The sequence below is a fragment of the Mauremys mutica genome, chromosome 5 (genome assembly GCF_020497125.1).
Source record: "Mauremys mutica isolate MM-2020 ecotype Southern chromosome 5, ASM2049712v1, whole genome shotgun sequence".
NCBI classification, from domain to species: Eukaryota; Metazoa; Chordata; order Testudines; family Geoemydidae; genus Mauremys; species Mauremys mutica.
This window is the reverse complement of record NC_059076.1, coordinates 92251416-92274684: the sequence shown is the minus strand read 5'-3', so window position 1 is coordinate 92274684 and position 23269 is coordinate 92251416. Positions and strand designations below refer to the sequence as shown.

The 23269-nt window shown below is 42.5% G+C and overlaps 1 protein-coding gene across 1 annotated transcript in view; it reads right to left on the bottom strand.

Moving 5' to 3' along the window:
• Positions 1 to 23269, bottom strand: part of CLOCK (clock circadian regulator) — a 122197-nt gene that overhangs the window by 55285 nt on the left and 43643 nt on the right. The window contains exons 3-4 of the mRNA XM_045018561.1: positions 17913 to 17971; positions 6550 to 6660 (exon numbers count right to left, since the gene is read on the bottom strand). The gene's annotated coding sequence lies outside the window, so the exon portion shown is untranslated. The remainder of the gene's footprint in view (positions 1 to 6549; positions 6661 to 17912; positions 17972 to 23269) is intronic.

The window sequence follows — 23269 nt, the reverse complement described above, 5'->3', positions numbered from 1 at the left end:
CACCATGAAGGCGCCACTCCAGGGAGCGCCTCAGCCAACCCACCGAGTGTTGCTAGGGTAAAAATCTTCCAACGATTGTGCATGCAGCGCACACACCTAACTGGAATCAATTTGAGCAAGCATTCGAAGAAGAACTGGATGCCGTATTCCAGAGCAGTTGCACCAGTGCCAAATACAGAGGTAAAATAACCTCTCTACTCTTAGGGCTAGTCCACACTTACCGTCCGGGTCGACGCGGTGAGTTCGATTTCTCGGAGTTCGAACTATCGCGTCTGATCTAGACGCGATAGTTCGAACTCCAGAAGCGCCGCGGTCGACTCCGGTACTCCACCACTGCAAACGGCGGTGGCGGAGTCGACCTTGGAGCCGCGGAGTTCGACCCCGCCGCGTCTGGACGGGTGAGTAGTTCGAATTAGGGTACTTCGAATTCAGCTACGCTATTCACGTAGCTGAATTTGCGTACCCTAATTCGAACCCCCTTTTTAGTGTGGACCAGGCCTTACTTGAGTTTGCCTTGTTTATGCATCCCAGGATCACTAACTCTTTTGGCCACAGCATCACACTGGAAGTTCATGTTCAGCTGATTATCCACCACAATTACCAAACCTTTTTCAGAGTCGCTGCTTTCACAGGAGATATATACATTTACATTTAGCCATATTAAATTGCATATTGTTTACTTGCACCCAGTTTACTAAATGATCCAAATTGCTTTGAATCGGTGACATATCTTATTCATTATTTACCATTCCCCCTATTTTTGTGTAAGCTGCATACTTTATCAGTGATGATTTATGTTTTTTCCAGGCCATTGATAAAAATGTTTAATAGTTTAGGGCCAAGAACCAATCCCTGTGGGGCCCCACTGGAAACAGACTTGCTCAGTGATAATCCCCCTTTACAGTTACATTTTGTGACCTATCAGTCAGTTTTTAATCCATATAGCGTATGCCATGTTAAAAAAACAAACAAACTAGGATGGTATAAAATTTAATCAAAATGTCATACGGTCCCATGTCACATGCCCTATAGAAGTCTAAGTATATTATGTTAACATTATTACCTTTGTCAACCAAATTTATAATCTCATAAAAAAAGATATCAAGTTAGTTTGACATGATCTATTTTCCATAAACCTATGCTGATTTGCATTAGTTACATTATTCTACTTTAGTTCTTTACTTATCAAGTCCCATATCAGCCGCTCCATTATCTTGCCTGGGATCAGTGTCAGGTTCAAAGGCCTATAATTAACCAGGTCATCCCATTTACACTTTTTAAAAATGGGCACAATATTAGCATTCTGCCAGGCTTCTGGAACTTACAAGACTTACTGAAAAACAACATTAATGGTCCAGTGAACTCCTCATCAGCTGTCAGAAGGGGGTGCTAGACAGGGGATTTGGACACTGAGAATGTGCCTACGGTAGCCAAGACAGAGGCAGTGCCTGGACTGATTTTGTTCAGACTCAAGAGGCTTAGGGTACGTCTACACTACGGGACTATTCTGAATTTGCATAAACCGGTTTTGTAAAACAGATTTTATAAAATCGAGTGCGCGCGGCCACACTAAACACATTAAATCGGTGGTGTGCGTCCACGGTTCGAGGCTAGTGTCGATCTCTGGAGCGTTGCACTGTGGGTAGCTATTCCGTAGCTATCTCATAGTTCCCGCAGCCTCCCCCGCCCCTTGGAACTTCCAGGTTGAGATCCCAGTGCCTGATGGGGCAAAAATCATTGTCGCAGGTGGTTCTGGGTAAATGTTGTCAGTCACTCCTTCCTCTGGGAAAGCAACGGCAGACAAGCATTTCGCGGCTTTTTTCCCTGGATTGCCCTGGCAGATGCCATAGCATGGCAATCATTGAGCCTGTTTTGCCTTTTGTGACTGTCACCGTATGTGTAATAGATGCCGCTCACAGAGGCGATTCAGCAGCGCTACACAGAAGCATGCTTTTGCTTTTGCATGATAGCAGAGATGGTTACTAGCCATACTGCACCATCTACCATACCATAAATTGGTAATAAGATGGTCATGGTTACCAGTCCTTTTGCACTGTGCCATTTGCTGCTGTCATAAGTGCCCCTGGCCGATCAGCCAGGGGCGCAAAAGCCAAAATTGGGAATGACTCCCTGAGTCAATCCCTCCTTTTTGGTATCTAAAAATAGAATCAGTCCTGCCTAGAATATGGGCAAGTGTACTAGAGAACCACTGTATCATAGAGCCAGAGAGCACAGCTGCTCTGTGTCAGATCCCACAGAAATTATGAGCTGTATGCTATTCACAGGGGGTGCTCCTGCAACAACCCCACCTGTTGATTCCGTTCTTCCCCCAGCCTTCCTGGGCTACCATAGCATTGCACCCCCACTTGTGTGATGAAGTAATAAAGAATGCAGGAATAAGACACAGTGACTTGTTAGTGAGAAATGAGTGGAAGGCAGCTTCCAGCTGCTATGATAGTCCAGACAGGACAGTAAGGAGTGTGGAGAAGAGGAGCCCAGCATCCCTCTGCTAGTCCAGGGGCAATTGAATCTTTTCTTTACACATGAAGGGTGGGGGCTGATGGAGCTCAGCCCCCTGTTGCTATTATGAGGATGGTTACCAGCCATACTGCACCATCTACAAGGAAAAATTAGGACCAGGCGCCCTTGATTGACCTCACTGATGCTAGTCGGCATGGTTACCAGCCCTTTTGCACTGCCCCATGTGCCAATAGACTGATGACGAGGACGGGTATCAGTCGTATTGCACCATCAGCCACCCATGGCGGGGGGGGGGAGTGAGGATGTTAGTGTTGACGGCTGCAGCATCCCGTCTATCTGCAGCATACAGTAAAGATAGGGTGACATGTAAAAGAGTCAAGAGAGGATTGTTTTCCCTTTCACTTCTGGGGGTGGGTGGGGGTGTGTGTAAATTGCCGAGCTATGCCCTGACCCACCGCGGACACGGTGTTTGACCCTAGAAGCATTTGGAGCTCAGCCAAGAATGCAAATGCTTTTCGGAGACTGCAGGAACTGTGGGATAGCTTGAGTCCTCCAGTCCATGAGCGTCCATTTGATTCTTTGGCTTTCCGTTACGCTTGTCACGCAGCAGTGCGCTGAGCCCCTGCTATGGCGTCTGTCTGGAGATTTAAAAAAAATGATTTTGAATTTCGTCTTCTGTAACGGAGCGCTGATAGAACAGATTTGCCTGCCCTTACAGCAATCACGTCCGCATGGTCCATGCGGGAGCTCTTTCTTTATTTTGATTTTTAACTGCATCGCCACACGTGCTGATCGGAGCTCCATGCTGGGCAAACAGGAAATATTCAAAAGTTCGCGGGGCTTTTCCTGTCTACCTGGCCACTGCATCCGAGTTCAGATTGCTGTCCAGAGCAGTCAGTGGTGCACTGTGGGATACCGCCCGGAGGCCAATACCGTCGATCAGCGGCCACACTAACCCTAATCCGATATGGTAATACCGATACTAGCGCTACTCCTCTCGTTAGGGAGGAGTACAGAAACCGGTTTAAAGAGCCATTAAAATCGATATAAGGTGCCTCCTAGTGTGGACGGTTGTGGCGTTAAATTGGTTTTACGCTCCTAAAACCGATTTAAACGCCTAGTGTAGACCAGGCTTTAGAGGACACAGGATTCAGATGTCGATACCTTCACAGAAGTCTGGTGAGTGCCTAAACAAGGGGCACTTGACTAGATTTGTGAAAAGGAAAAACAGGGGCCGGGGGTGGGAGGTGGTGTTTGTTTGAAAAAGTAGTTTTAATCTCTCAGAACTGAACTGGCAGAAAATGTTTTCACAGCGTACCTGTTCCCTGTGAGTAGAGCCAGTCCTAGCTCCTCTGGGTCAGAGTACAGGAGCCCAATCCAGCCAATTAAAGAGGGCTGGGCTATGCCTGAGCCTATAAAGGGCAGGAAATCAGAGATGGAAGAGAGGGTGACTGAGATAGGTTGTGCCTGGGGAAGGAAAGCCACAGTAGCAAAGATCCAGGTCCTCAGGGAAATAGCCCTGGAGCTGCTCCTCCAGGAAGGGAGCAGATCTGATTAAAACTGGAAAGCAACCAGAAGCAGGAGTGCCAGAGACCCCTGGAAGGGGTGGCCCTGAAGTCTAAGACAAAGGAGTGAGTTATAAGACTTTTCTGTTTGTTCAGTTGCCTGTTTTAAGAAAATAAACAGCCTTAAAGAAGACTTGGCATGGCAGTATGTGCTTGGAAGCTGAGGAGAAGCCCTGCACTGTGACAGTGTGCTTCAAATTCTCCCTCCACTTCCACATGAAAGAAAAATCTTTATATTTAGAACTTATTACCATGTAACAACTGTCAATTTCCTTTGACAATGATATAATAAAACTAACTTTGTAATAGCAGTGACAGTAAAACTGATAATTTGCCCTGATCCAGGGTATCAATTGTAATATAGGCAAAGTAGTAACTGCTTCAAGGCAAACTGCCTCCAGAGAGTCTAAAGGAAGTGTGTATAACTTTAGAAGCCCCTCTGCTAACAAAGCAGACTTACATTAGTGCCCCAACACATATGTGTGTTACAATGGTGCTGAACCAGAGGTGGCAATTTTTTCATTTGCTGAAACTGACAATATGTTCATACAGATGAAAGCTCACCTCTGATGTTACAGAACAATCAGATGCTTATTAGCATTAAGGTGCCTCCACCTTCAGTGTACTAAGGACATTATGTAAAAGCAGCAAAGAGTCCTGTGGCACTTTATAGACTAACAGACATATAGGAGCATGAGCTTTCGTGGGTGAATACCCACTTTGTCGGATGCACGTAGTGGAAATTTCCAGAGGCAGGTATAAATATGCAAGCAAGAATCAGGCTAGAGATAACGAGGTTAGTTCAATCAGGGAGGATGAGGCCCTCTTCTAGCAGTTGAGGTGTGAACACCAAGGGAGGAGAAACTGCTTTTGTAGTTGGCAAGCCATTCACAGTCTTTGTTTAATCCTGAGCTGATGGTGTCAAATTTGCAGATGAACTGAAGCTCAGCAGTTTCTCTTTGAAGTCTGGTCCTGAAGTTTTTTTGCTGCAGGATGGCTACCTTTAAATCTGCTATTGTGTGTCCAGGGAGACTGAAGTGTTCTCCTACAGGTTTTTGTATATTGCCATTCCTAGTATCTGATTTGTGTCCATTTATCCTTCTATGTAAAAGGATAAATGGACACAAATCAGATATTAGGAATGGCAATATACAAAAACCTGTAGGAGAACACCTCAATCTCCCTGGACACACAATGGCAGATTGCACTAAAAAGACATTAATCTGTGGAGAATGTGGGAGATCTGAAGTTTTTATGGTTGTATACCTCAGTTTATATTATTATAAACTGGTTGATATTCAGTCTCACTACATGTCATTCACTGCTGATGCAAGCTACTTCCAGTGCTTAATTACATGAGATAAATATAGTGTTCAAAGAGACAGAACTAATATCCTTAGGCTTTCACTTGACAATAGCTGGAAGATTGTAAATATATTTTCCTTTAAAATCACAGAATGTCAGGCTTGGAAGGGACCTCAGGAGGTCATCTAGTCCAACCCCTGCTCAAAGCAGGACCAATCCCCAGACAGATTTTTGTCCCAGATCCCTAAATGGCTCCCTCAAGGATTAAACTCACAACCCTGGGTTTAGCAGGCCAATGCTCAAACCACTGAGCTATCCCTTCCCCATCTACTGCATGTGCTAGTAACATAATCGCATAATTAGTCTTCAAAACAAATCTGGTATTCAACATTTACTACATGCATCAAAGAGTCTATGAATTTTTAAAAGCAGCAAAGAATCCTGTGGCACCTTATAGACTAACAGACGTTTTGCAGCATGAGCTTTCGTGGGTGAATACCCACTTCTTCGGATGCATGCTGCAAAACGTCTGTTAGTCTATAAGGTGCCACAGGATTCTTTGCTGCTTTTACAGAACCAGACTAACACAGCTACCCCTCTGATATATGAATTTTTAGAATATCAAATCACATAACATTCCATTAATTTTCAAAAGAAATAAATGTGTGAATAGCAAAGCACAAAAGGACTTCACATGGAACAAGACTGACCTTTTCAATATGCAGAATCAGAAGTCAGAATCACTATTTCCATAACAGCAAAGTACATTCAATATTGTTAGAATACCAATTTCACCTTAATGAGTGTACCCAGATTTTATGTCAAAATTAGCAGCATAAGTATGGTGCCTAAATTCCAAATACCCAAAAGCCAAAGAAAAAACAATAGACATTTGCTTCTCTCTTTCAGGCCTGCTCCTGCTCCCTCTGAATCCAATTTTGCAAAGTGCTGAGCATCCTCAACTCTCATTGAATTGTATGGGCCTGAAGCAAAGCCCATTGAAATTAATGAAGAGACTCCCATTGACTTTAATGGGCCTTAGATGAAGCCTTATGGGGACTGAGGGCTCTATACCTTTTTGGAACCAAGTCCATTAACTTCCTTGACAACAGGAACAGATCCCTAATGTAGTTAATAAGAAACCACAGGAATCAAATTACAACACTGTAGCTCATAATTACAGTAAGACTTTCTTTACCTCTTATACTTTTTGGGATGTTAAACCGTGATATTTAGGATAAACCCTGATCCTTCAGACAAATGTGGGTTTAAATATATCCTCTTCTACAGAAAAGCATCAAACTCTGCACTGTAAAGAATCAAAAAAGAAAAGTTAGAGAACTGGAAATGATTGGAATTCTGTATGTCACTAGTATTCAAATGCAATATTTATAGCCATCATTTATTCTGATTACTAGTAAAGTACTATTGTGATATATCATTTATAAATGTAATGCTCTGCCTGATGAATTACAGAAATAGCTCAATATAGTTAACTCAATGTGTCAAAAACAGAAGTGCTTCTCTTCAGCAAGAGGAATACTCTGAAACGTCATCTGGCTTGACTAAGACCTCCTATTTACCTCTATCTGTAATCATAGTGTCATCCTTGACTCAAACTCTCCATCTCCCACATTGCCTAAGTCTCTAAATCTCCCTGTTGTTAATTCTGAAACAGCATTTGTCTATGCCACTCCCTCAACTCCTTCTCTGCTGTTTTTTTATTCACATCTACATCCCTTTTCCTACTGATTACCTCAGTTCTTCTCTGGTTTCATCAAATCACTGCTCTCTGGACTCCAGAATGTTCAGAATGCTGCTCACTCACTCACAGAGAAACCCAGCTACATCACTCCTGCTGCCTCAAACACAGCCACTGGCTCCCCCTTTTATTTTCAAATGAAGTCCAATATCATTTTCTTTTTAAGTACTTATTCCAAACCTACCTCCTAGATCTAAGTCTCTACTCCCTTTCATGCTTCCCTTCACTAATCTAGCAATCACCACCTTCCAGTCTCTTCATACAATCATTTTTGTTTTTAATGAATTCTCTTCTACAGTTCCCGTTGTCTAAAACTGCTCTCCATGCCACTTTGCATCTCTTTTCAAAGTTATCTAAACACACATCTCTCCTCCCTTGCCATACCTCATTTCTCGCTGCATCAACTATTGGCCACACTGACAGAATGTTTTGATTTCTTCACTATACAATGAATCGTATGCCACTGTTTTCTATCATTTTCACTCTGGTGCCTTATATTTAATGTTATAATGTATTTTGGGTTATAAGAAAAAAATTCGTTTTCGCTAAAGTGAGAAGTACTGAATTTGTACTTTTTGCTAAAGGTTGAATAGCTATTATTCTTAGGAAAGTAAAAAGTACAAGTAGTATGTTTTAGTTTAATTAAAGAGGCAATGATTGCTCCTCTCCCTGTTTCTACTGGAAGTGTTTAACTGGTTAAAAAAAACACTTGTAAAAAAACATGAAATGAAAGCAGAGCAGAGCGTTCTGCCAAAAGAAGAAAAACAACTACACAGCATGACTCAGTGAACCCGCTCATTCTTCTCTAGCCTAATAACCTGCTGGCCCATTGACCTACTTTTTTTGTAAGGTAGTTAAACCCTCATCTCATATTTAGACAGTTTTGTTCGGTTTGACAAGTATAAACATTAACAGTTACAAAGAGACCTGTTGAAATCTAGATTACAGAGACTGTAATATGAAAACAGCCTATGTTTTTAAGCTGTTCAGAGCAGGAGGCCTTTGCCAACCCTTCCACAAGTTCTGACAGCTCTAATGAGGAAAATTTTACAGCTCTACAAGCTGCACATGCAGGATATCTCCTACTGCAGAGGATACACCGAGGTTAAACAGAACAGAGCCACATTTCATGATGCCTAAAAAGAGTATAATAAAAAGGAAGTTGAAGGAACATTGAAGAGGGAATTTAGAGAAAGGAGGGAAAAAAACTTTTGACTATTTCATAACTGGTAACTGAACATATGCAATTTTAAACAAAAGTAAGAAAAAAGCTGAACATGGTGGAAAAGCTTTTTGAAAATAAAACCACATAGTTCTGTTAAGTAGAAAATTGCATGCATGTGAAAGCTTGCAGAAAGGTCTGGATGCCTACACATAAGTATTGCCCGGCCAAAATGTTCACAGATCATGAGGATCTCCAAAAACCATGAGATTTTTAAATATATATTAGGTTCTTTTATTTGCCTTCTAGATGCTAAGCCTTTAGAGTATATTCCAGCAACATTTTCAAACTTTTCTCTGCAATCATAAGGGCTAGAAACTTATTTTTTTTAATTAAAGCAGAGATTCTCATGCAATCTCCTGATTCCGGCAGCTGGGGCTTTAAGAAAAACAACACTGAGACTTGCAGCAAAATCATGAGAGTTGGCAACACTATAACATTTCCACCTCATGCTGACCTGCAGAGCAGAGGTAGACAGTGAGTGACGAGGGGTACATCTAGATGGCTGTTGGAAACATGCCTCCCAGCCTGGGCAGACAACTCTGCTTGAGCTAACACGTTAAAAATAGCAGTGTCAACGTTGTAGCACGGATGGTAGCACAGGGTAGCCACCAGAGTAGGGACCCAGAGTGTTGGATGGATTTGTACTTTGGCAACTAGCCTGAGCTGCCACCTGTGTCACAATGTTGATGCTGCTATTTTAGTGAGCAAGTATATGTCTGTTTATCTGGGCTCAGAGGCATGCTCCCAACTGCAGCACAGACATGCCTGGGTGGCCAAAGGAAATGAAATATTGAGTCTTTAAAGCACTTACAGAGTCACCAGCTGGAATCCTGCCCAAGATAATAATGAAAGTTTATACCACATGAGGGTGGGGGCAGATATCTATATGGAAAGTATTAGTAATCACAGTCGATTTCTACCTCCACAACTGGTACTAACATTGGTACCACTGATTCTCAGAAGTGAGTTCAAAGATGGAACAAGGCCTGCAGGTTGAGCAATCGTCTTACTCCTAGCAACAGTCCCTTCAGGACAGAATTGAGAAGCTGCCAAAGCAGTGTGGGGAAGCTTGCATTGCCTCTACCTACCCTATATATCTGTTGTGAGGACAAAGAACTTAAGTCTCTAGGGCAGTCAATCCAGTCAATATTTTTCCTATATCACTAAATATTTTAAAGAGACAGTGAATTTTTAATCTTATTTTGTAAACAATATTATATACATAGATTGATTTTACAAACGACTTCTTCATAAAATCCATAGATTTTAAGACCAGAAGGGAAAACAACTATCATCATCTAGTCTTACATAACATTAGGCCAAAGAATTTCACCCAGGAAAGATCATAGAAAACAGAATTCAGTTTTCTGACAGAATCTGCACGTCTCTCAGTTTTCCAGCTTGCTAGGTTTAGTAAGTATTTCTGAAAACAGGGGCAGATCATTAACATTTTAGTACTTAACAGTTCTGTGCCACAATCCTAATATGATAAAGGAATTGACTAATGATCTAATAGGACTTTTCTACTGCTAATCCTCTATGATTTAAAAAAAATCAAAACTCTTCTCAAGAACAATACTCTGCAGTTATACAATGCCTCCTGATCTAACCATTACACCACAAACACTATTTACAATAGGAACGGTGGGGATGGTTATGTATTTTTGGGTACTACTGGTGAGCAAAAAGCTGCTTTTTTAATTTGTATAATGGCTCCCAGCTTGTTTTGCTGGAGCACCCAACTGCAATGGATGTGTGGATGGGAAACATGTGTCACATTATGCCCCAGAATAGTTTCTGTTTTCCCTCATTTTCTCCTTCTCTCTTATCCTTTTTTTATCTTGCTTTTTCCCATGCATGTCTTTTTTAATTTTTTTAATTCCCTTTTTCTCTGTGGCTCCCCACCCCGGAATAATATGTGCTGGTTGGAGAGGTGCCTGGCCATATGCTCTCTCATGGCCAAGCTGAGCCAAGTAGTGTGCGAGCTGAACACTGGGGAAAATACCCAAGCCTGTAGACATGTACATATGACCTGCTTCTGTAACCACATGTAGTAGGAGCCACCATAAGTAGCAGGTAGTTTTCAAGGAGATGTCTGCTAGAACCCTGAAGGGGACTTTTTTTAAAATCTCGCTCCTGCTATTATGGCAGTGGATCCTGCAGGACCCACGGGATCCCAGTCTTGCTTCGGGGCTCTACACTAGTCCTGTGCATGACTCTAATGCCTGCTACTTTGCCTGCAGTTGTGGGAGGTGGATCAGGATCATGGTGTTTTCATTAAACATTCTGCTCCTCTCCCTCAGCACAGACTATCTGACAAAATTTCTAGACTTTAATGTTGACTTACCAACCGCCTTTTTTTTTTTTATTTAAAGGACATAAATTAATGTTGGAGTTTTTCAGTGTGCCAGACAGAATTTAAAGTGTGGGAGGCAGGGAGTACAAGTTCTGACAGGGCAAGTTGGTTAGGGCACGCAGGGGAAATAAGAGAAAGAATTAGAAATTAAACTGGAGGAAGCCTAGAAGGATCAAGATGTTTTCAAGAGTGATGGAATAGGCTCATTTCTAGAAGGAACAAAAAGGGGAACATGCTCAAACAAAATAAAGGGAGGAGTTGCATAGACAAGAATTAGACAAGACAAAGTAGAAGCTGCTGCCATGGTATGGCTATGGGCAAAAGTGATAACAAATTGTAAGTAAATCTAAGGGAGTCATAAGATTCAAGAGGGACATCAACCTGCACAATGAAGTCCTCAATGAAGATGAAGCTGGAAGATAGACCAATCAGAAAGTCAGATCTGGCAGAGGAAGACATGTGGGTTTTGTAACGGGGGGGACTGGTAAATCACACAGGTTTTGAGATTAGAGGGAGAGAAATTTAAATGAAAAAAAGGGATAGACGAAGGTGGAAGATTTAATTAAAAGACAAACTACAAGAAAGGTCAATGAAACTCACAAAATACCAACTCAAAATTATGTTGGCACCACATCTCTTAATATGCCTACCATTCACAGTATTTAGTCACAACAAAAACCCTTCCTCCAATGGCAGCAGTCAGTAAGAGCCTAGAAACCACCATGTGTGGGAGAGAAGAGTGTGATGGAACAGGAACTGTGCAATTCTTATTCCAACTGGCATTCTACCTAATCTCCTGCATGGCACATTGAAAATACAACTAGCATTCTATAGGGGTTTACATTTTTCATGCCTTTTTCTAATATTTCACTGGCCTAGATCTATATTAACTTCTTGCCTGTATATACAGTTTGGTTGTATAACCTTTTCAGTACGTGTATGACATTTTATAAGTAAATGTTATGGGACTTACAGAAGTCTTGCATTTACATCTTATTACATATTTTATAGGAAAGATTTTTTCATGGTTTTGAATAGGTTAAAAATACTAGCAAGAGGTCAGGTCACTGTAGTTATTTTAATATCAAACTGAGCCACAGAGATTAGAAATGAAAAACAGAAGGAACAAACCATTTAAAAGTAATAATAGTTCTTCAGTAAAACAAGCTTTGTAAATCCTCAGGATAGGGTTTTCACACTAGGCTGACATGCTCAACTGAAAGTCAGAATGTAGAATATTCTCACAGAAGTCAGGAAGTTAGGGATGAAAGAGACCTAATAAGTTATCTCCCTCCATGCTCCTGCACATGCAGAACCGTTCCACTACTGGGAGAGGATTTCACAGAGCATGTCTACACTGCGCCACTGCTGTGCATCTCATGAAGATGCTCTATGCTGATAGGACAGAGGTCTCCCGTCAGCATAATAAAACTACCTCTGTGAGAAGTGGTATCTATATTGACAGGAGAAGCGCTCCCTTTGACATAGTACTGTCCACACTGGCGCTTATGACGATGTAATTTATCTCGCTCGGGGGGTGGTTTATTCATGCTCTGTGCAACATAAGTTATGCTGACATAAGCTGTAGTATAGACATAGCCACAGTCTTCTAGTCCTGAATCCCCTCATTCACCCCTCCCTTACAAATATTCAACCCGAGTTTTTCTTAGCTCAATTTCACCCTGATATTCCTTGCTGCACCTTAAACATTTCCTCTCTCCATTTGGTGCTTACATATTTAGAATACCTGAAAATGTTTACAACATTTTGTTAATTGCTTTTGCTAAGCTAAACACAAATTTCTTGTAAGTCCTTTATCCCAAGTCAGTCTCTGCAACCCATTTATCACTATGTTTGATCATCCCTGTACTACCTCCAATTTGTCACTCTCTCTCTGGTTTTGAGGTGCCCAGAAATAAAACCAATATAGACACTCTCACTCTCTCTCATCTGTAACATGATTTCATGGTGTCTAGCTCAAATTTGCATTAGCTTTTTTTATGTCATCATATTATATCGCAAGCACGTCGAGTCTGTTATACACTCAAGCTAGAATTCTTTTGGCATTATTTCTCTTTAGGTATTTCCTGCTCAACTAATATCTGTATTTCTGGATTATTCAATAGATGCATGTATGCCTTACTCTTTTCAGGTAATTTATTTTTGTTATTCCCTGTCCATGGGCTTTTCTGTGGGATTTATCACCATAATGTCTGAGTACCTCACACACACTGAGTCTAACTTCACAACACCCTTGTGAAGGAGGTTGGTAGATATTATTTTCCTTATTTCAGATGGGGAGTTAAGGTACAAAGAGTTTAAGTTCCCAATCCTGCACTAGGCTTCACATGGGCAAAGGCATCTGCTACAGATGACATGACCAAGGTCAGAGAAGAAATCAGTAGCAGAGCTAGCAATAGACCCTAAAATGTCCTAAGTTTTAGTCCAGTGCTTTACTCACAAGCCCATCTTTTCTTCCCTTCTTAAGCCTCTGTGTATTATCTCTGTCCTCACTTTTGTTTTCAACATCTCCCAATTAACTGTATTTTCAGATGATATTTAGTGTGCTTCCAGATCATTAAGATATTAAATTAAACTGGCTTTAAACATTGATCCTCACAGCACACCAATGAACACTTCCCCTCCTCCCAGCTCAATACAATGAAGAACCATAAATAACAGACAATCAATAATGAGTATAAGCCTAATGATGTTGAAACATTTTGATGACACATTTCAAAAGTTAGGGTTTAACAGCCTGATTTGGGGAATCAATTCCCTTTCTTTTCTAGTCTCAACTAAATTACTTCTTCAATCCTGGCTTGTATATTCACTCTTCCTTACCTTTGATCTTCCCTTCTTCCCCTTCTTCAATAAATAACCAAAAAAACAAACAAAGCCTAATATGCAGGAGATACTGCTTGCAAATTCTCAAACTTTATTCTGCACTTCAAAGAGTGCTGTAATTTTGGAGAGTATGCGCTATATTCTTAATGTGTAAAAAAGCTGGTTGAATCCCTACTTTAGCAGCAAACCTAAACTCAGAGTCAACTAGTCTCAACTTCCTGCTATTAATTTTTTCTCATGTGAGCCATATCAAGCTAAATACATTCTCATGTAACAAGGCAAAACCATTCCACTTATTTTTTTCCAATTTCCTTCAAATAAACTGAAGATGCATGCAAATGACAGTAACTATTTGCCAGTTCAAAATGGGAGAAACACCATATGTAGATACCCAAAGTTACCCATGTTCATATGATTTATCAGTAATAGTCCCAGAAAAAAAACAGTATGCGCAAAGCAACAAATGTCTTCTGCCACTGTCGGCACACAGGATACTGGGCTGGATGGACCTTTGGTCTGACCCAGTACAGCCAGTCTTATGTTCTTAAGTCCCAAGCCAGCAGAGAAAACAGGCTCAGAGATAGTCTCAGCACATCAGGTGCCAGTCCCAAGGGGGTTTCTGTGACCGAACCCATCACACCCCACCCCAGGTGTTAAAAAGGTGTTAAAAATCTCCTCTGGGCACAATCAGCCCCAACCCATTGCAACTGTGAAGTCTGTCAAGTCTGGAGAGGGTGGGTCCTTAAAAAGGTGGATCCCTGCTCAGTTTGGGGCAGGACTCTGAGGGTATGTCTACAATGCAATTAGACACCTACAGCTGACCCATGCTAGCTGACTCACACTTGCAGGGTTTGGGCTGCGGGCTGTTTAACTGCGGTGTAGACATTCCAGCTCAGGCTGCAGCCCAAACTCTGGGACCTTCCAACCTCACAGGGTCCTAGAACCTTGGCTCCAGTGCCAGCCCAGACATCTACATCACAGTTAAACAGCCCTACAGCCCGAGCCCCATGAACACAAGTCAGTTCGCATGGGCCAGTCATGGGTTTTTAATTGCCATGTAGACATACCCTGAAGGAATAGGGCTATAACTCAGAGCTCCCTAGCCCTCAGAAGAAGGGGTTTCTGACTGGGAAAACACTTGAGAGCCTTGACCACCCAGGCTGACTCAGAAAGGAAAGGAGCCAGTTCTTCTCTCTTTGGCTTTCTGAAGGCCCTAGATTCTGCCTTTTGTGGGCTGCAGATGCCTCCTGACTTCTAGCACCACACAGACAGAGGCTTGTGCTCCAGACTCCAAGACTCCACACTCTCCTTCCTGGGGGTGCTAGAGATCTATAACTCACTATGGTAACTAATGCTGCTTAACTATCAAATGAAAAACAAAAACAAAACATACACTGTTTTGCCCATTTTAACAAATTGGTTATGAACTTTTTTTTTTTTAAAAAGATGCTCTAGCCCAGGGGTCGGCAACTTTTCCAGAATGGTGTGCCGAGTCTTCATTTATTCACTCTAATATAAGGTTTCGCGTGCCAGTAATACATTTTAATATTTTCAGAAGGTCTCTTTCTATACTTCTATAATATATAACTAAACTATTGTTGTATGTAAAGTAAATAAGGTTTATAAAATGTTTAAGTTTAATTTAAAATTAAATTAAAATGCACCCCCCCCCCCCCGAACGCTGGCCAGGACCCGGGCAGTGTGAGTGCCACTGAAAATCAGCTCGTGTGCCGCCTTCGGCACGCGTGCTATAGGTTGCCTACCCCTGCTCTAGTGCCTGAAATTTGGCAAGGGGAAGGTTATTCAGGTATCAGGAATATAAGTTCCATTGTTCTCGTGGGGAAAAAAAACCCAAATTTGGCCAAGGTACAAGCTTTTGAAAAATCTCAATTAACACAAGCTCAGTAGAAACTTGTTCAAGTTTGGCAGCTAAGTTTTCCAAAGATTCTGTCTCCACTGAGCATGCTCCAGCCTCTCAACTGACCAGACTCTGTATATGCCATCCCCACAAAGTGCCTGAGCATATTCCATCTCAGGGAAGCAAGTGTGGAGCAAGACCTTCCCTGCAGTTGCTGCTCTGGGCCCATTGTGATGCCAGGCACCAAAATTAAGAGCAGGGAGACTCTCTCTCCTGTGGCCTTAATATGCCCTTTTCTGGAACCAGTCAGTGAGGAGGAAGAACCAGCCTGACTTAGAGTACATCTACACTGCAGCTTGCAGTGTGCATCCCAGCACAGTACATAGACAAGCACTAGCTCTGCTTGAGCTAGTATGCTAAATAGCACCTGGGGGGGTGGGAGGGAGGGTAGCACAGGCAACGGCTCAGGCTAGCTTCCCGAGTATACTCCCAGGGGGTCAGGGCAGGTTTGTACTCAAGTGGCTAGCCTGAGCGGCTGCCTGTGCTACCACCAGCTACACTGTTTCTACCATGCTAGTTTGAGCAGAGCTAGTGCATGTCTCATTGCCCATGCTGGGAAGCACATTTCCAGCTGCAGTGTAGACATACCCTTGGACTATACAGGGGAACATGGGAAAGAGGGTGTTGCAGGAACCAGAAGGTGGAGAGAAGCAGAAGAAGAGAGATATGGATAGAAGCAAAGGGAGGGGAGGTTTGGGAGGGGGTAATAGAGGCAGAGGGGTCAGGAGCTGGGGACATGTGGGAAGGAGGTAGCAATGGAGAAAGAAGGAAGAGGGCACCAAGCACACCCTTCTCCAATGCCTGGGATTGAACCTGGAATTCTGGAGTCCACGTTATCTCTGCTGTGAAACCCACTGGCAAAGTATGTGTGTCGTCCCCCTATAGTGCCACATAGAGGATAGTATCCTATTATTACTACTTACTGTTAGCAGTCTGTGCTGGTGATCTAAAGGCTGAAACCCTCCTGATGGCCCAACCGGGGGGAGCAGGGGGTGTCAATACTGTTCCATATGACAGAATTAGGTGGGGGGATTGTTTTTTTTTTAAAGACTTAAGAAGTTACATAATAACCTCTATGTTAAAAGAATGTAAAGGTTGCAAAGTCAAGCACACAATTTTCTTAACCCTTTATCCCTGCTCTGTGTCAGAGCCACTCAAGAGTTCCTATGTGATGCTGAGCACCCAATTTTTTACAAACACATTAACTCATTTAATACAACAACTCAGATAGTGCTAGTAACCATATATTACCATCTTTGCTTACCAGAAGCACACTATAAGAGAGCCTTCCGAGTATTCTAAATTAGAGGTCTGTATCTCCCATTTTCTTCCTTCCTGCATGTAGAAAATTAGCTTGGTTTGTTTTTAGGGATTTTTGTTTGTGAGTGGGTGGGTTGTATGTGTGTGTGTTAGAAGAACTTACTGAGGGAAAGATAAATAGATTTAAATGAGTTCTGTATTTAGTTCTGAAAATAATCAGTATCACATTCATTCTTCCCTGTTTAATAATTTCATCATTTCAGTGGAACATATCAATCAGGGAACTCAGATAGCTAGGGCCAGTCTCAGAAGGCTTTGAGTATCAGGACACAAACCTGGAACTGAACTCTATATTCAATGGGGAGCCTATGCAGAAAGCAGAGCATTTATGCAATGTGTACACACTAACATGAGCTGCTATTTCTAGTTAGTAACAGGTCAACCTGAGTTTTGCATATTTTAATATGTTCAGTGTTTATCTACATAAAGGACACCACTATGGGGCTATGTACACGCAGCAAAAGGATGCATTAATCCTAAGGCTAGTGGAGAACTCTGGCAATGTAATTTGTAAGATTCCTGAAATGTAGCTAACAGATTCTACAAGAACAGAATAGTAGATGCATTCTGCATCACTCGAGTACAGTTAACTGAAGGAACCTAAAACTTAATCTGAAACTTGATTATTCCATTTGTAGAAATGCAAACATATGTAAATAAGGGCCTGTTAATGGGATTCTTTTACAGTGGCTGAGGTTTTTAAATCTCTAGGATTGTACATTGTTAAAACTGCTTCTGATGCTTAACTCTTTGCATGCAGGTGAATCTCACACAACTGAATGGCTACCTAAGTGCTTGTGGAGAGTGGACAGTTTGCACTGCCTCCTCAGCTCTTTAGTGACAGCCTGAGAGAGTTTGGGCACGGAATTGAATTGAGACTCCACTTTTATACCAACCTGCCCATCCAAATCATCACTGTGGAACCTCAGTATTTTAGAATCAGCTCACCTCAAATCACGAGGCTGGAAGGGGTGGGGAAGAAACAGTGAATGAACTCTGGGAAACCTACATTTAAAATATACTCAAGGAATAGAAAACACTGTAGCTCTATTATACACTTCTGTATTTGACCAGTTATAACTTATTATTATTTCTTATGAAACTAACAAAATATGACAACATAAAAAACTTACTTTTCTAAAACTCTGGTGGCTGTCACTGGATTCTTCCACTTCCCTCCCACTACAGCTACCTGTTATAAAAACAGGAGGTCATAATGAAACAAAAACATAGCTGAAAATTTGACTCTCTAGCACCTGCAACTGGATAGAGCAAGGGAGAAACTCCCCTTCTTGCCTTCACAAAACAAAAATGAAAATTGTTACATTCAGGATAGCAAAGCTTAAGGTTATATTCTGTATTCCAGCATAACCCCCTCATAACTTGCTCTGATGCAGGTTTCCACATCAGGAATTTGCTCCCATGGGAACTGTATTTAAAGCAAAACCTTGGGCAATTGCTTTCACCAGACATTACACAGATGGTAAGCTATGAAATCCAGGACACTTAGCTGACTGGTCAGTTCTTTACATTTTCTGGTTTTAAGTTAAACTGCAGAAGATTGGGTATATTACTCCAGTACTTTTTATTGGGAAATCTTAATAACTTGACTTGAAGCCATGTGCACTGAGATCACAGTAATGGGTGCCTTTAAAATGCATGTAATCAATACAGTAGTAATTTTTCAAATTTTTCTTGAAGATTGAAACTTTCCATGCTTGATTTTAAACCCGAAGAAAAGGTTTCTTGATTTTAGACCAGAAGACAATATACCAAAATTAAAAGTAAAATTCTTAATGAGCGCTCATAGTTAGTCACATAGGGACTACCACCCCCTTATTCCTTCATACTGAAGCCTCAAGCATGTAATGCCTAATCATATTGACCGCTGAGGGGCTGCAATGGCTACATTTAGTTTGCTGTTCAGTCCCTCTTAAGTCTTTCAGCAGTACCACTTTCCAGGTTTTTCATAGAATGACTGTTATTTCTACCACCATTACCCCAAAACTCACATACTGTTTGCATATTTCCAGTCTAAATATCCAGTTTAAAGCTTCTTCCCCATATTTCTAACTTCCCTAGGCTGCTCTGTGTTACCTCTGTCCTCTCAAGTTCTCAACGTCTCCCAATTTAGCATCAGCAACTTTCAGTAGCATATTGCTATCCTCTCTCTCCAGATCATTATTGAAGATATTAAAATTAGCGAAGCCAAACACTAAGATAACTACCAATTCTAACATGTTTGGGTTTAAAACAAAGTTGTATTAGACTATTTTACAGTTAATACATTTTATTTTGGTAAATAGGTTGGAATCCATTCCCTACTCTGCTTCCCAGTTTGCCAATTGAATCAAATAATCCAGCACTATGGAAAGTCCTGAAAATGCCTGAATCTCACATACTGTGTCAGTGGTCATTGCTATTTATCAAATTAGAGGACATAAGCATCCCACAAACAGGCATCCATACAGACAATATTTGGAGTTCGGCTCTCTAACAAGGGTCAGCTGTATAGAAGGAAAAGTAGAAAGAAGTTTTCTTTTTAAAGAAACATGTATTTCTGTTCAGTAGAGTATATCTTCCCTTAAAACACTGTGAATGAGGTTTCAGTGATGCCACCAATAAAGTGCAGAGCCTGCTGTTACTCTACTTAACACTGGCAACAAAATAAAAAAATCGGGACTCCAACCACTAGAGGATTTATTAGAAAATCATGAAAAAATTGTGTAAATTAGCTGTTGAGTCTATGTGCTAATTTATGAATAGCTTACTTAGGCCTACACTACACAATTTTGTCAACAAATATCAAGTTTAATCGACAAAAACATGGAGGTGTACACTCTGCAAAGCTCCTTCTGCCAACAAAACTCTTTTGTTTTGCTGACAAAATAAAATCACCTCGACAAGAAGTGTTGAGCTTTTTGCAGCAAAGTTATATCGACAAAGTGTCTGTGTAGACACCACACTTGGTAATGTCACTATAAATGGCCTATAGGAGGTGTCCCACCATGCACATCCTGACCGCTCTGATTAGCAGTTGTGATCACAGAACACAGGTATCCACCCCTTCCCCTTTAAAGGCCCAGGAACTTTTGAAATTCCAATTCCTGTTTGCTCGGTGTGGACGACTCACATCGCATCTTCCCAGCTGACAATGGCGGCTCCACACAGCAAACGCTCTCCCACTTGGAGCACACCTGAGTTGTTGGATCTCCTGACACTGTGGAGAGAGGAGGCTGCACAGTCCCAGCTCTGCTCCAGCTGTAGGAACTCTGATACCGACAGGCAGATTTTTTGTGGCTTGTTGGATAAGGGCTATGAATGGGACACACATCTGGACAATTGGAAAAAGGCAAATATAGTGCCCATCTTTAAAAAATGGAAGAAGGAGAATCCAGGGAACTATAGACCAGTCAGCCTCACCTCTGTCTCTGAAAAAATAATGATGCAGGTGTGCAAGGAATCAATTTTGAAGCACTTGGAGGAGAGGGAGGTGATCAGGAACAGTTAGCATGGATTCACCAAGGGCAAGTCATGCCTGACCAACCTGATTTTCTTCTATGATAAGATAACTGACTCTGTGAATATGGGGAAGGCAGTGGACATGATATACCTTAACTTTAGCAAAGCTTTTGATACAGTCTCCCACAGTATTCTCACCAGCAAGTTAAAGAAATATGGAAAGCTGGCTAGATTGTCAGGTTCAACAGATAGTGATCAACGGCTTGATGTCTAGTTGGCAGCCGGTATCAAGCAGAGTGCCCCAGGGGTCAGTCCTGGGGCTGGTTTTGGTCAACATCTTCATTAATGATCTGGATGATGGGATGGATTGCACCCTCAGCAAGTTCAAAGATGACACTAAGCTGGGGGGAGAGATAGAAATGCTGGAGGGTAGGGATAGGGTCCAGAGTGACCTAGACAAATTGGAGGATTGGGCCAAAAGAAATCTGATGGGGTTCAACAAGGACAAGTACAGAGTCCTGCACTTAGGATGGAAGAATCCCATGCACTGCTACAGGCTGGGGACCGACTGGCTAAGCGGCAGTTCTACAGAAAAGGACCTAGAAATTACAGTGGACAAGAAGCTGGATATGAGTCAACAGTGTGCCCTTGTTGCCAAGAAGGCTAACAGCACATTGGGTTGTATAAGTAGGAGGATTGCCAGCAGATCGAGGGAAGTGATTACTCCCCTCTATTCGGCACTGGTGAGGCCATATCTGCAGTACTGCATCCAGTTTTGGGGCCCCCCACTACAGAAAGGATGTGGACAAATTGGAAAGAGTCCAGTGGAGGGCAATGAAAATGATTAGGGGGTTGAAGCACCTGACTTATGAGGAGAGGATGAGGGAACTGGGATTGTTTAGTCTGCAGAAGAGAAGAGTGATTTGATAGCAGCCTTCAATTACCTGAAGGGGGGTTCCAAAAAGGATGGAGCTAGGCTGTTCTCAGTGGTGGCAGATGACAGAACAAGGAGAAATGGTCTCAAGTTGCGGTGGGGGAGGTCTAGGTTGGATATTAGGAAACACTTTTTCACTAGGAGGGTGGTGAAGCACTGGAATGGGTTACCTAGGGAGGTGGTGAAATCTCCATCCTTAGAGGTTTTAAAGGCCCAGCTTGACAAAGCCCTGGCTGGGATGATTTAGTTGGGGTTGGACTAGATGACCTCCTGAGGTCTCTTCCAACCCTAATCTTCTATGATTCTATGATCAATGCTGTGCAAAGATATAGGAGCTGAGGCAGGCATATCAGAAGGTAAGGGTGGCAAAACATCGCTCTGGTGCTGTGCTGAAGACCTGCTGCTCCTATAAGGACCTGGATGCCATCTTTGGTGACCACCGCACTCCACCACCAAGAGCCCTGTGGATACTTCAGTGGGGCTGGAGACAGTGGACAGTGGACTCAACCCAGAGAATGAAGTCGTGGACGAGGAGGTCAAGTTGGAGGACAATGTGGAGCACACTGCAGGGCCATCTGGTGATGCGGCAAGTCAAGACCTCTTTTCTACTCCAGAGGGGTGTAGCTGGTCACAGCAGTCAATCTCTTAGCACGCATGATGCAGGAGAGGAGAGCCCAGGTAAGTGATCTTTTTGAGCAGATGCTGCTCAGTTATATGAAGTAGAACTGTCCTTTGCTCTGTATATTCTAGAAGTGGATGAAGGGATAGAAATTTACAAGACTAGCTGAGTTTGAATGTGCTCCACATTCTCTTGTGCAGCTAAGCAGTGTGGCAGAATAGCATGTTAATGCTCACTGAGATTTCACGAGAATACTCGAGAGAGATCTCTAGGAAACTTTCCTGCAGGTACTTGCCAATCCTGTGCTGAAGGTTCCTTGGCAGAACTGCTTTGTTCCTTCCCTCATTGTAGGAAACTTTCCCATGCCAATCAGCAGTCACTTGTGCAGGGGTTAAAGCAGCACACAGGTGGGCAGCACATGGTATGAAGCTGCACAAGTGCAGGAGATGCACACTTGCTTACCCTCATGAGTGAGATATCGGCTTCAATGACCCCTGCCTGTGGAAAATGGTGGCAGATTTTTACAATACTGTGCCTAATGGCCTGCAGTGATTCCCTTACCCTTTTCCTCATCTTGAGCCCTCAAACCTCCACCCCACCTCCCTGGGCCAAACTCACCATGTTTAGGATGTTTGCTGAGATGTGTGCCTGACAAGCGACAGAGAAAAAGTGATTTGTATGTAAAAAGAGGTGTATTTTACTATAATGATTCAATGCTGTGCGTGAACTAACAATCATGCTTCTGTGTAGTTTCTTGTGCTTCTTCAGATGTGGCCTTCAGGGGAACCCCCTACACACCGGTGGAGTATCTTTGCCAAATAAGGAAGCGACCAAAGTGGAGCAAGGAGGACATATTCCAAGAGGTGCTCCAATCCTCAGAGGCTGAAAAAAAGAGAATGCAGGGAGCAGAGAGAGACCTTGAAAGACAAATTTAAAATAGAATGGCAGGACAGAAAGGAGAGTGAGGAGCACATTGTAAAGGGGCCAGGAGCGGATGATAAGTGATGGAGGAGCAAACAGAGATGCTGAAGTCCCTAATCACGCTCCAGGCAGAACACATGCATGCTCACTCCCTCCTCCCCCAGCAGTCAGACAATCCACCTCCATGCTCCACCCCAGGGGAAACTTTTCACCCTTAGCCTCACAAATATTATGGAGTGTGCAGCAGGCTGCGATGACCACGGGAATATTTCCCTCATTTAGGTCTAACATGCCATAAAGGCAGCACCAGTACACTTTTAATCTGCAAAAGGCACATTCTATGGTCATTCTGCACCTGCTCAGCCTATTGTTGAAGCATCCTTGCTGCTCTCCAGGTTTCCCATGTAAGGTTTCATGAACCATGGGACTAAGAGGTATGCTGGGTCTCCCAGGATCACTGTGGGCATTTCAGCACCCCTCACTGGAATCTTCCGGTCTGGAAAGAAAGTCCCTGTTTGGAGCTTTCTATACAGGCCGGTGTTCCTGAAAATGCA